This window comes from Emydura macquarii, unplaced genomic scaffold (genome assembly GCF_026122565.2).
Source record: "Emydura macquarii macquarii isolate MOO-44397 ecotype Brisbane River unplaced genomic scaffold, CSIRO-AGI_Emac_v2 contig_587, whole genome shotgun sequence".
Lineage (NCBI taxonomy): Eukaryota > Metazoa > Chordata > Testudines > Chelidae > Emydura > Emydura macquarii.
The window spans coordinates 8,976,333-8,987,402 of record NW_027130724.1 but is presented as its reverse complement, the minus strand read 5'-3'; positions in this window follow the sequence as shown (position 1 = coordinate 8,987,402).

The window sequence follows — 11,070 nt, the reverse complement described above, 5'->3', positions numbered from 1 at the left end:
GGCTGTTAGCTTTCTGCTCCAGGAGACAATCCAGAATATACACTCTGCTAGGATATATTCCCTCTCCCCAATAAGATAATGGTCCTGTAGGGCATAAAATAAGAATATTGCAAACCTTACAAAATGAAATGGGTATGGAATTCACTAGGCAGAAGTCCTGAGTGCAGCATTAGAATCACCCAGCCCTGGCATATCTGCAGTTTATCAAGCTTCTGTCCAGAGACCTTGCAGACTTTATAAACACCACCAAGGAATCTGTGGAATAATCAGAGGTTGAAATATTCATAGTGAAGTTCTCCAGATTAATAACCCAACCTTCCCACTCCATCCCCCCTCAAGTACTCAAGGCTGAGCCCAAATGAATAAAAACTTATTTGGAGTTTTTAGACCAAGCTGTATTTCATATTTCATTATAAAAATAGAAGGATTTTCATAATGACTTCAGGTTTGCATATCTGAAAAATGCCATGACCCAATTAACCTCAAACTGTTCAGAAAGTATTACCCTCTATCTAGAAGATACATGATCAACATTTCTGATGAAAAGTTTTTTGTAGAATTTGGAGGATCTCAAAATTATACCTATCATGGAAAGCAAACATCCACAAAACAAACATCCTAACAGAAAATATACTGCTGCATACATCTCTCTCTGTGAGGACAGGGAAAGAGAACAAACAATTAATGACAGATGCTAGTCATGTCCTTTAATGCACTAGTGGAAGGTGCTCATATGATGGTACTAAGAGTGTAGAATAACTTATTCAGAATAGAATAGAATAGAATAGTTGTGGTATTAAAACACTGAATCTATCTAAAAGGGCAACAGTCTCAAATCTTTCCTCCGTATAATAATCTTAACTGTAGAGATGCTACCATGGATCCATAATATCACCATAATCCATCCATTCCTCTTTTTCACCCATTAAGTGAATCCAGAGGCTGGTCAGGTCTTGCATTGATTTTTGCTACTTTGTCCACTTTGGTGCCAGAGCATATCCTAAATCCTACTTCTAAATTCATCATCTTCACCATCTGATCCACCTATGTTACTTTTTCCTTGTGTCTCTTCACTATTCTCCTCCTACAGCTTTAAATTTAAGTCCTTTACATTCCAGGCCCCGCAGCCCACTTTACCTGTCATTATTACTACTGTCTTCCTCCTCTCCTTGCTTATTATTTCATTCCTTTTTCTCATGTCACACCTTTTCCCATGTTGCTATGTTTTGAACAGGTTCCCACTTCCTTATTTGCTAAGCACCCTCTCATTCCTCATTCTGTTCATATCTTTACATAAAACCTATTTCCTTCTTCCAGCAAGCCTTTCTAGTGATATCTCCAAACACTTCCAGACGTGAACTGTTGCTTTGTATTTTGTTCTGCCTGTGTTACAGTAAGCTTTTGGAGGAAAGGACTATGATATTTTCTGTAGAGCACTATGTAACAGCCCTATATAAATTACAGTCATGCCTTTTTGTCATCCCTATTACCATCAATAGAAAACAGAACACATCATTCCTAGCAGGTGCAGAATCTGCATCTCTCACAGTGAGTAAGCACATGCACTTGTTGGCAAGGTCAAATGCTTCAGGGACTACTCAGAGATTGGTAGTAGAGGAATATATCAAGAACCTCAAGTAATTTTAACATATGAGTAGCCTAGGGTAGAATCAAATAATTTAGATGTCTCAGGCTGCAATCACGATAAAAGTATATCTCTTTTAGAAAATCTTTTTTTAATAAAATGTTTATTCTGTGGTGCATTCCTGTGCATTTCTGAAACAGAGTTGCTGTGCCCCTGCACCTGAAACTGAACTCTACTCCTCATTGCTTTTTGCCCCTACTGTCTGAGCGGTTGGGCAAGAGTGCTACTTACCAGACTGTTTTTTCTCTAAGTAGCAGTAGCATGTCCTTTTAATGCTGACAGAAGCCAATTTACAGACTCATATAAACATAGATGGAATGAATGTATTAGATCTTCTAGTCCATCTCTCTGCTAGTGCACTTGTAAACTGGACAGAAATTCAAGGTTCATCATGTTTGCAACCAAAATAAACCCAGTTATCAGCAATTTGATGGAAAGTAAATATAAAGATCTCTGAATAGGTATTCCCCACCTCCCCATTTATTTTATACAGTTGCCACTTTTCTGTCTACAACACAGATAGTTGTAGACTATCTTGGCAGCAGAACTTCAGGCCTGATCCAAAGGACATTTTAATCAACGGAAAGACTCTCATTGACTTCAAACTCCTAGTCAGAGTTTCTCTAGTAGCCTGCATAATAGACTCCTTGCAAGTTCCAACCAAGAATCTGTTGCACAGGAAGCAGAAGATACACATAACCCAGATACTACAGATAGTTCTTAGGGGGTCACAGATCATGTAGGCTACAGAGAACCCTTCTCCGGCCATCAGCTGGCTGATAACAGATGTAGCCAAGAATAGCAAATGCTTACTCCTAAGCATACACTGCAGATTCCTCCGCTGAAAGCAAAAACTATAAAGAGCAAACATGAGGAAGATCATCAGTCCTCATGGGTGATGAAAGAAAGTTCTTCTCCAAGAGACAGGCCTTGACAAATTAATACTTCTCTTGCTGCTCTTCTGTTTCCAGTTATTAAACAGGCTGCTTGACTATGGTAGCCTTTCAATAGCATCTGGCAGTGTAATGAAAACAAAGCATGGAATACCAGGTACAAGAATACATTTAAAAAAATACTTGGTGTTTAAGCAATGCTTTCCTTTTGTGTTAATGGTACCATAGCATATAATGGGTTTGTAAACCAATGTGCAATATTAGTGGGGTTACAAATACGTACATTTTAAAAAATGAACTCCTTTCCAAGTATTGATCTGTCTCTTTTGTTCTAAGCCTCTGATTAATATTACATCACTGGGTGTCTTTTAGTTATTAGAGGAGCATGTCTTGAGAAAGCCAACACCCTCAGTCTGAGCGCAAAGTACAGATGGAAAGCTAGTTGGGGGAATCTGCGTGGAGTCCTGCAATGTAAATGCCACCAAATTCCATTCCTTATCTGATGGCATATACATTCCCCATTGCCTACTAGTAAACCACAAGATGGATCAGAATGCAACAATGAATCAAAGTAAGTAATTTCATAGTAACACATTCCTGCAGGGAGTAGAATCTCCTTGCAAAGCAGAAACTTTGTGCATCCATAGCATGGAAAGGGCAGTAGCCAAGATCAAAGGAAATAAGGACCAATTCAGTTTTCTGGTATACCCAAAATTAGCCATCACAGCTGTTATTTTGCTGATGTAATTCTGTTTTCATGCTCTTTGGGTAATTGTTATGTAACAAATGATGTCACAGTTTACTTCAGTGCACAGTTCACTTCAGTGCAGATCATACCACAACTGTGCAGCTACAAGTAAAACCAACATGCTGGACCGTATAAAGTCAATTCTTTGAGAACTGGCATTTCAGCTTTAATCCCTTGGTACACAACACTTGTCTGGCAAAAGCAGTACGGAACCCCTGTAAGGAACTGTACAATGATTGTAGTCTTCTGGGTGATTTTTGTTTTGGGAACATCACTGAAGGAGAAGCTTCACCTCCCATCAGGTTGGGTGAGTATAAAACCAAGTGTGAACCTGTAGTGAAATGTTAGCTATTCCATACTAAAACAGATCATGGGCACTAACAACATTCCACATTTTCAGATATTAGCATTTCTGGCACATTTCACTAGATGAGAATTGAAGCCCTGGCTTTGTCAGACCAGGAGGCAGAGTTCCCCAGCTGGTATACATTTTCACAGTTCAATAGAGCTATGATAACTTACACCAGCTGAAGATCTGCTTACTGGTCCCTCCAATTTTCTCTATGACTCAATTTCCAAGACCAGATGGAAAGGAAGAGAAGAAATAATCCATTTTAGAGCCAATCTTGAATGTGGAGCTTCTTCTTGAGTAGGACCAGGAGACCGAGACCAGGGCATGTACATAATGTAGCAATGAATTAAAGAAGTCTCCTAAAATATCAGCTACCATGTAGAAATATATTGGGAATTAATGCAAGAGTTTGATTAGTTTCCATGTAACATAGGTTTGAAGAATGGTGGCGTTTGGCTAGCACTCTAGACTTTGCTGGGGAGTTGCTTCAGTAACAGTGTGGTTCAGAGAGCATGGCATAGTTTTAATTAGCAGCTAATATGAGCAGATAAGTAGCAGTGAGTGAGTAGAGCAGATCAGACTATTCTGCAGCCATAGCTCTCTCGTGCTGTTCTGTTGACAGTGAAGCATGAGGCCTTTGATATTAAATTGTTTCAAAGCATTCCATTGCGGGCAACAAAACTAGTGCAGAATGTAGCAGCTTTATTGTGCTTGTCAGCGGCTGATGGCATTGTGTCTGCATTCGTTTCACTGGCTGGCTACATGGATGCTTATTGAATTTAGGATTCTGGTTTTAACTTTTAAGGGATTTAGCAGATTGAGTCCCAGATATTTTAGTTTCCAGCTCTCTATTCCACTCTACTCTCTAAGGTCCAAGAGCTGATGGACAGCTGCATTTAAAAGATAGATACTGTCTGTATCTTTATCCCTATAGTTAGTATTATGAAATGCCTCATTTTTGACTTGAGAATGACTACAAAATTAGTTCCTTTTAAGGAAGATTTCAAAACCTTTTGTTTGAGAAGGGCCCTTAGCTCACAGCAATAGCATGTTATTTTATTAATGTTTTCTACTGATTGTTTTAACCTTGTACATTTTAAATAATTTAATCTTTGCTTCACAATAAAAATGGCCAGGAAGCTTTGGTAGGTATAAATATCCTTGTTACTAAGTTGACAGGCTTTGGAATAACCATTTTTTGAGTTTGTATGTATAGGGTTCCAGGACATGTCAGACTTAAGTGATCACAGAGAACCGAGTAGTAATACTATAGTCTCCTATTTGCACAGTTTTATTTGCTGAGAAGGCAATATGTGAATGAAAGGAAATATTCCTTTCTGTATAAGGCTGCTAGGCAAAAACTGAATAAACCTGCAGGGAAACTTCAATTTCCATTGACTTTGAACTCCATCCACACCTGAGCTTTGAGACTCAAGACTTTATCTAGATATAATTGATGAGGAGTATCTTAATATACTCAACAGGTCATAGTCCCATCTAAACTCTCTTCTCCACTCCTTAATAGTGACTCCCTCTCACAAGCAGGCCAACATTGTTCTCCAAATAGGACATGAGGATCCTCATCTCTTCTACTATACAGTAGAACAGTTGATTTATTCATTCATTTTTATTTCTCACATCATCTGATAGGCTAGCTATCATTGCTAATAGCCCCTTTCTGGCAATTAGAGCAGATGCAGATTTAGGGAGAGGAGCTCCTTTGGAGCAAATGCCAGAGACATGTTGCTTTCTGAAATAACCATTTTAGGGAAAGGGCAAATTAAAATTACAGGCCTGATCCTTACCTGGTGTAAATATGTGTAGCTACATTGAAATCAACAGAGCAATGCCAATTTACCCCAGCTGAGGATCTGGCTGCTCCTTTGTAGCAGAAATTCTCCTTTGCATTCCATAGTCTCTGAAGCTGGCTCCAGGTTAGTTTGACAGACCCAGCATTCCCCCTCTATTAAGCAAAATGATAACTCCTGGTAGAATATGAGTATTAATTTCTGAGGATATTCACAATGCAATATTGTATTTACTTTGTGTGTGTTTGTTTATAGACTCATTCTGGTGGGAAAAAGAAAGATGATTCACGCAAGAAGTAACAGATACAATCCTGCAACTGACAACTAAATGCAGAATTATTACTGGTAACAAGAGTTGCAAGTCTGTTGCATTACAAATGCAGCTCTGCAGCTAAACACACACCAATGTACAACACCTGTTGGTGATGTAAAGAAAGATTATCCAGGTGGTGTCCAGTGACTAGCACCCAACAGCCCTCAACATGGTCAAGCATATTGTGTGTGTTGCTGTTTTCACATAAAGCAATTGCATGCCACTGTGTCATAATTTATGTAAAAGTGGCTCAAGCCCTCAGATTTGCATCCCAGCACTCCCTGGCCCACAAAGTCTGGGACATTTGGGGCTCTGTACTGACTGGGCATATTCAGAAGATATATCCAACTGTAACCTGCTATAGAAAGGAGAGGGGAAAGATTTCTCCTATCCAATTTCTGGGGGAATAATTAGCTTTATGTTTAGTACCAGCCACAATAGCAAGTGAAAGTTCATATGTGGTTTCTAAATGTAGAAAATAGAAGGGCGTGGGGAAAATTCTTACCCTGCTGCAGGATAGAATCCTAAACTACCAATCACACTGGTCCCAATCCAGCAGAGCACTTAAGCACGAGTAGTCCTGATAAAGTCACTGGAACTACTTGTGCTTAAATGCTATGCTGAATAGAGTCCAGAGTTTTCAGCACTTTGAGGGTACAAACTTGATGAACAAACTGCCAGAGATTTACTATTAGGGAGATTTTTTTCAGAAGCATTACAGCCCAGTTCATAGGGAACATCTGTTAAAGCTGGATGTTATGAGTCTTGATGAAATAATCTTTGTCTGCTTCTGATGATGCTCAGCACAGATTCAAGACAGTTGAAAGACAGGTTTGCATTTTAACCAGTTAATTTTTTATAGTTCAAAAGAGTTTTCTGTGAAAGGAATAAGCAATGGATCAGGTACTGGTAGAAGTACTTTCTTTGAAGCCTCACACAAAAGTGTAAGGCATCCTAATAGATGGAACACGAGTTACAATTTCTCAGATGGTGAGAAAGCAGCAAATCAGGCTGAAGAAACTGCCTAACAGCTCTATTACACATTATTTGTTGTGGCACCCATTCAGCAACTATGTCAGTTTAACTACATACTATGAAAAAAGAAGAAAAGGTGTAATCTTCACCATATTTTAATTTTGTTCTCACAATATTAATCTTAATCTTCTACTGAAATCTGAGTATCCAAAACCTCAGCCATGCTAATCTTAGAACTATAAAGAAGGTAAAAGATCCCAATAGTAAGTTGCCATAATTTGGGAAATGTTTAGCAGTGTTCTTGGGATAACATTCTCTATGAGCCATTCTCTGATCAGTGAGGAGACCTCACCTGAGGATGTGATATAATGTCCAAATTAAACTAATAGCAATGGAACTGACATTCCAAGTGACTTCTAAATTTGGATTTACAAATATTAAGGTTACATGAAATTTGTGCTTGTGAAAGGTGCCAGATTGACAACCCGAGAGAATGAAATCTTGGGAATAAATGAAGACTAAGTTAATACAGGTAGAAGCAACAATGGCTTTTGCAAAGAAGGAATAAGTCAGTCTTTTTGCCCATCCTGTCCTTGACCTCTCTGTCCTGTGTATTCAGCAAGGTGGCAGTAGTTGTGCTAGTTTTTGTGAACTAGACTATAACTAAACATTTAACCATCACAGAGCCATCATTCAAAAACTACTTTTGCTCACTGCCAACCAGGGCTGGATTTAAACGAACAATCTCAAGATACTTTGTGTCCCAGTGCCAGTCCTGAGACCCACCCAGTCCTTTCCATAAAATGTTAAAATAAAACCTACCCAGTCAAGACGCAATGTGCTAAATGCACCAACTAAATGGATAAAAGTTGTCCCCAGTGGACATTACACTGCTGACCTCACAATTGTGGAATCCGAGCTGTGCATAAAGATAGGAAACAGGAATTAGGTAAGTAAACATTTTCTGCAAAGGTACTTCATTCTATAAAGTTTCTTATCCATATTTTAAAAAAATTACAAAATCCACATTCCTGGATTTATCAAACCCCTCAATTAGCTAATTCCATGCCCCAGCAGGATTGTGATGACAGCAACATAGTGCATGCTGAGACATCAGTTGAAATGCAAGCCTGTTCTTATTCTGCTTATTCTTAACATTCAGCACATGCTTCTCTGACTTTGGCAGACTTCCAATACCACATTTTAAAAGTCTGATTACAAAGGAATACTAGAAAGGACTGCTTTCTATTACCTGGCCTCAGTCATATAACTTCTTATAACCCTATTACACCCCAGTTACTGTGTAGGAGTCAGGATCCACCAACTCCCAGTGCCTACCATTGCAAGTGTGTTTTTCATGTTGACATTTAAAATTGTAGGTCACCTTTAGGTTTGTTGATTGGCAATCTTTAAGGAACTACCTGAGCACAATGAGTCATTTTGCCAGGAAGCAGCACTCACCATTAGTGTGGATGAAATCTGTGATTTCAGTCAGGAAGACAATTGCAGTTGAGGCCATGCCCATTCAGTACTCTGTGCTAACTTTGTAATGAAACGTTAACAATTCTGTATGTGGCATAAATGGCAGAGAAGAGTACAATAATAACTGTTAACTGGGAAAGACCCTATCCACACTGGACTTGTAACCGATAGCTGAACCATTTTGAAAGTTTCAGCATGATTGAAGAATTCAAGAGACCCAGGGTACACAGGACACTAAATCTCTGGAACCTAAGATCCACTGTCTGATGTATATGAAATGGAAGTACAATGGCACCAAATGTCAGAAACTAACACTGCCATCGGATTTGAGGAAACCTTCGCTTCTATGAGTGCAAATAAATTCAGAAGTGGGCCCTTGTGCTTAACATTAAAAAAAAAACAAAGCTCTTATTCTCTCTACAATATCAATCTGCCATGAACATGAAAGTTTGCAGAACATTAACAGATGATGTAAACATTGTGAGATGAACTGCAATGTCATTTTAGAAACAAGGATTGACATTTTGGCTACCAGTTTCAATGCACATGGAGACAAGTCTGCTGAACCATTCACCACCACCACAGTAAGAAACAGAGGAGCCTTCAACAAACTGAATCCAAAAGAATAAGTCCATCCAGAGGGGGAAATGAGCACCAGTAGAGTACCTTTCACCAAAAGAGGAAAATGGAGGACTTGAGCACAAACAGCATCTGAAACGCACAGGCTAATCTGAAAAAATTTACCAATCTGGAGGAAATGGTGGGGGAAAAGCCAGTTGGAAGAGGATGGAAACAGCTCAACACCAGCGCAGAGAGCTGTGAACCTAGAAGTTTCCAAAGGCAAACTGAGCACCAGATCTGGTCTGGGGAAAGCCCCTGACTGATTGTAGCCATAAAAAGCCAGTCACAAGCAGGGAGGGCCTGACATTAAATGGGCAATAGGCCCAGTCACCCTAGGAAACTAACTGCATCCTGCATAAAGACTAAATTAAAATGTAATACGCTGAGTGTATCCAAGAATCTAGTGATTAAGAAACCTTACAAATAATTTTAAATAAAGGAAGCCGCAGTTAAAATAGCAAGCAAACTACGACCATCTAATCTGTCATCCACTGGGTGACTTTAGTTTAGGGCATGACTATGGGGGCACGTTAATAGCAGTGTGCACTAAAGTGCTGCACTGTAAATTACCACATGTGGACACTGTGGGTAAAAACTAATAAATTCCTTCTTCGCATTAGTGTAGTCCTGTTTGAAGAGGATGACGTTAATAATTCAGCCTAAAATTACCTGGCACCTGAATTAGGCAAATTAAATTTAAAAATTGACATTTCACATTTCAAACCTTTTACCCCAAAGTAACACTACTGGCACATCGGGGAGTTTTCAGTTGAAAAGTAAACAAAACCTGGAAAACCACAGCTTCAAAGCAGAATGAGATATTAACAGGATGTGATCCAATGTTAAACTTGCAAAATATGATCTCCTCTGGAGTAAGCTTCTGTTTCTACGGGGCTTGTCTTCACTTACCTTGGAGATTTGGCGGCAGGCAACTGGAGTTACGCAAGCTACGCAAAAATCTTGCGTAACTCCCGTCGACTTCTCTGCTTCTGTTCTGCGCACTGTCTTCACTGCACTGCACCAATGGGAACCGCGTTCCTGTCAATGCAGCGCTACACCACTTGAGAAGGTGGTCTTAATATGTCGATTTCTGGATCGACTGAGTGGGTCTTCACTGACGCCATCAGTGAAGACATAGCCTAAGTGTATCCCCAAAAGCACGAAGCCATTCTGTCCTCCCAAAAAAAGGGTAGCAGATTTCCACTACCTTGCACCCTGTTTATTCATTTACCCTCATGTCAGGAATGTAAATTGCTGCCAAATCAGAATGGTACCAATTTACACCCAATTTTCATAGTTGTAAACAATTATGAGGGATGAGGCAATGGAGAAACAGGCTTGAAGTCTTTATATTTCAGAGGCTAGTCAATAACAGGACAAAAGCTGTGTCATAATCAGACCTGAAACTGTGCATAACACACTGTTCCTCCAATTCCCCGTGGGCCCCCATTCTTGTCAGCAAAATTAGGCAAAAAAGTCTCCATCCTTATGTGAGACAGGAGGCATAAGGATGGAGATGGAGCTGAGTGGAGGAATGGCCTATTACTATGCAATCTCAATGTTTGCTTTTCAAACAAGTCACCAGATGAAATTTTAAATCTCTTTTGAAAGCTGCTGTTATTTTACTGCCTAACACTTCAGGAGGTATTTTTAAAATAGAAAATATTGAATTTGCTCAACTTGTGTACCTCTATTCAAATCACCTGAATTGAGAGTTAAGTGTTTTATACAATTGTGAAGTGCACTTAAAAAATGTTCTACTACACTGAACCCAAATAAAAGGGTAAAAAAATCCCTTTCTCCTACAGTAATTGGAAAGATGAAAGGAAGGCTGCAGTTCTTGATTTATATTTTGATTATCCCAAGTAGGGATATAAAAATTTGTTAAAAAAATCCATTTAAATGTTCTAAAAATAGAACGTTTAAACAGTTAAACGTGGGAGGGCGAGCTGTGCTGGGCTCTGCTCCTCCATGCCAAGTGAGAGCTGTCTAGCTGCTGCTCCTCCACTGCAGAGCTGTAGCTGCGCAGCTCTTGCTGGCGGGGAGCTGAGCCAAGCCCAGCTGTGGCTTCCCCCCACTCTGCACTTGCAGGGGGAAGTGCACTGGGCTCCGCACCTCCTCATGGGGAGTCGAGCCCAGCTGCGGCCACACCCCTCCAGCCCCCCTCCCCCGCCGGGCCCCGTGCCTCCAGCGAGGCGGAGCTGCCCAGCTGTGGCTACCAACCCGCTGGGCT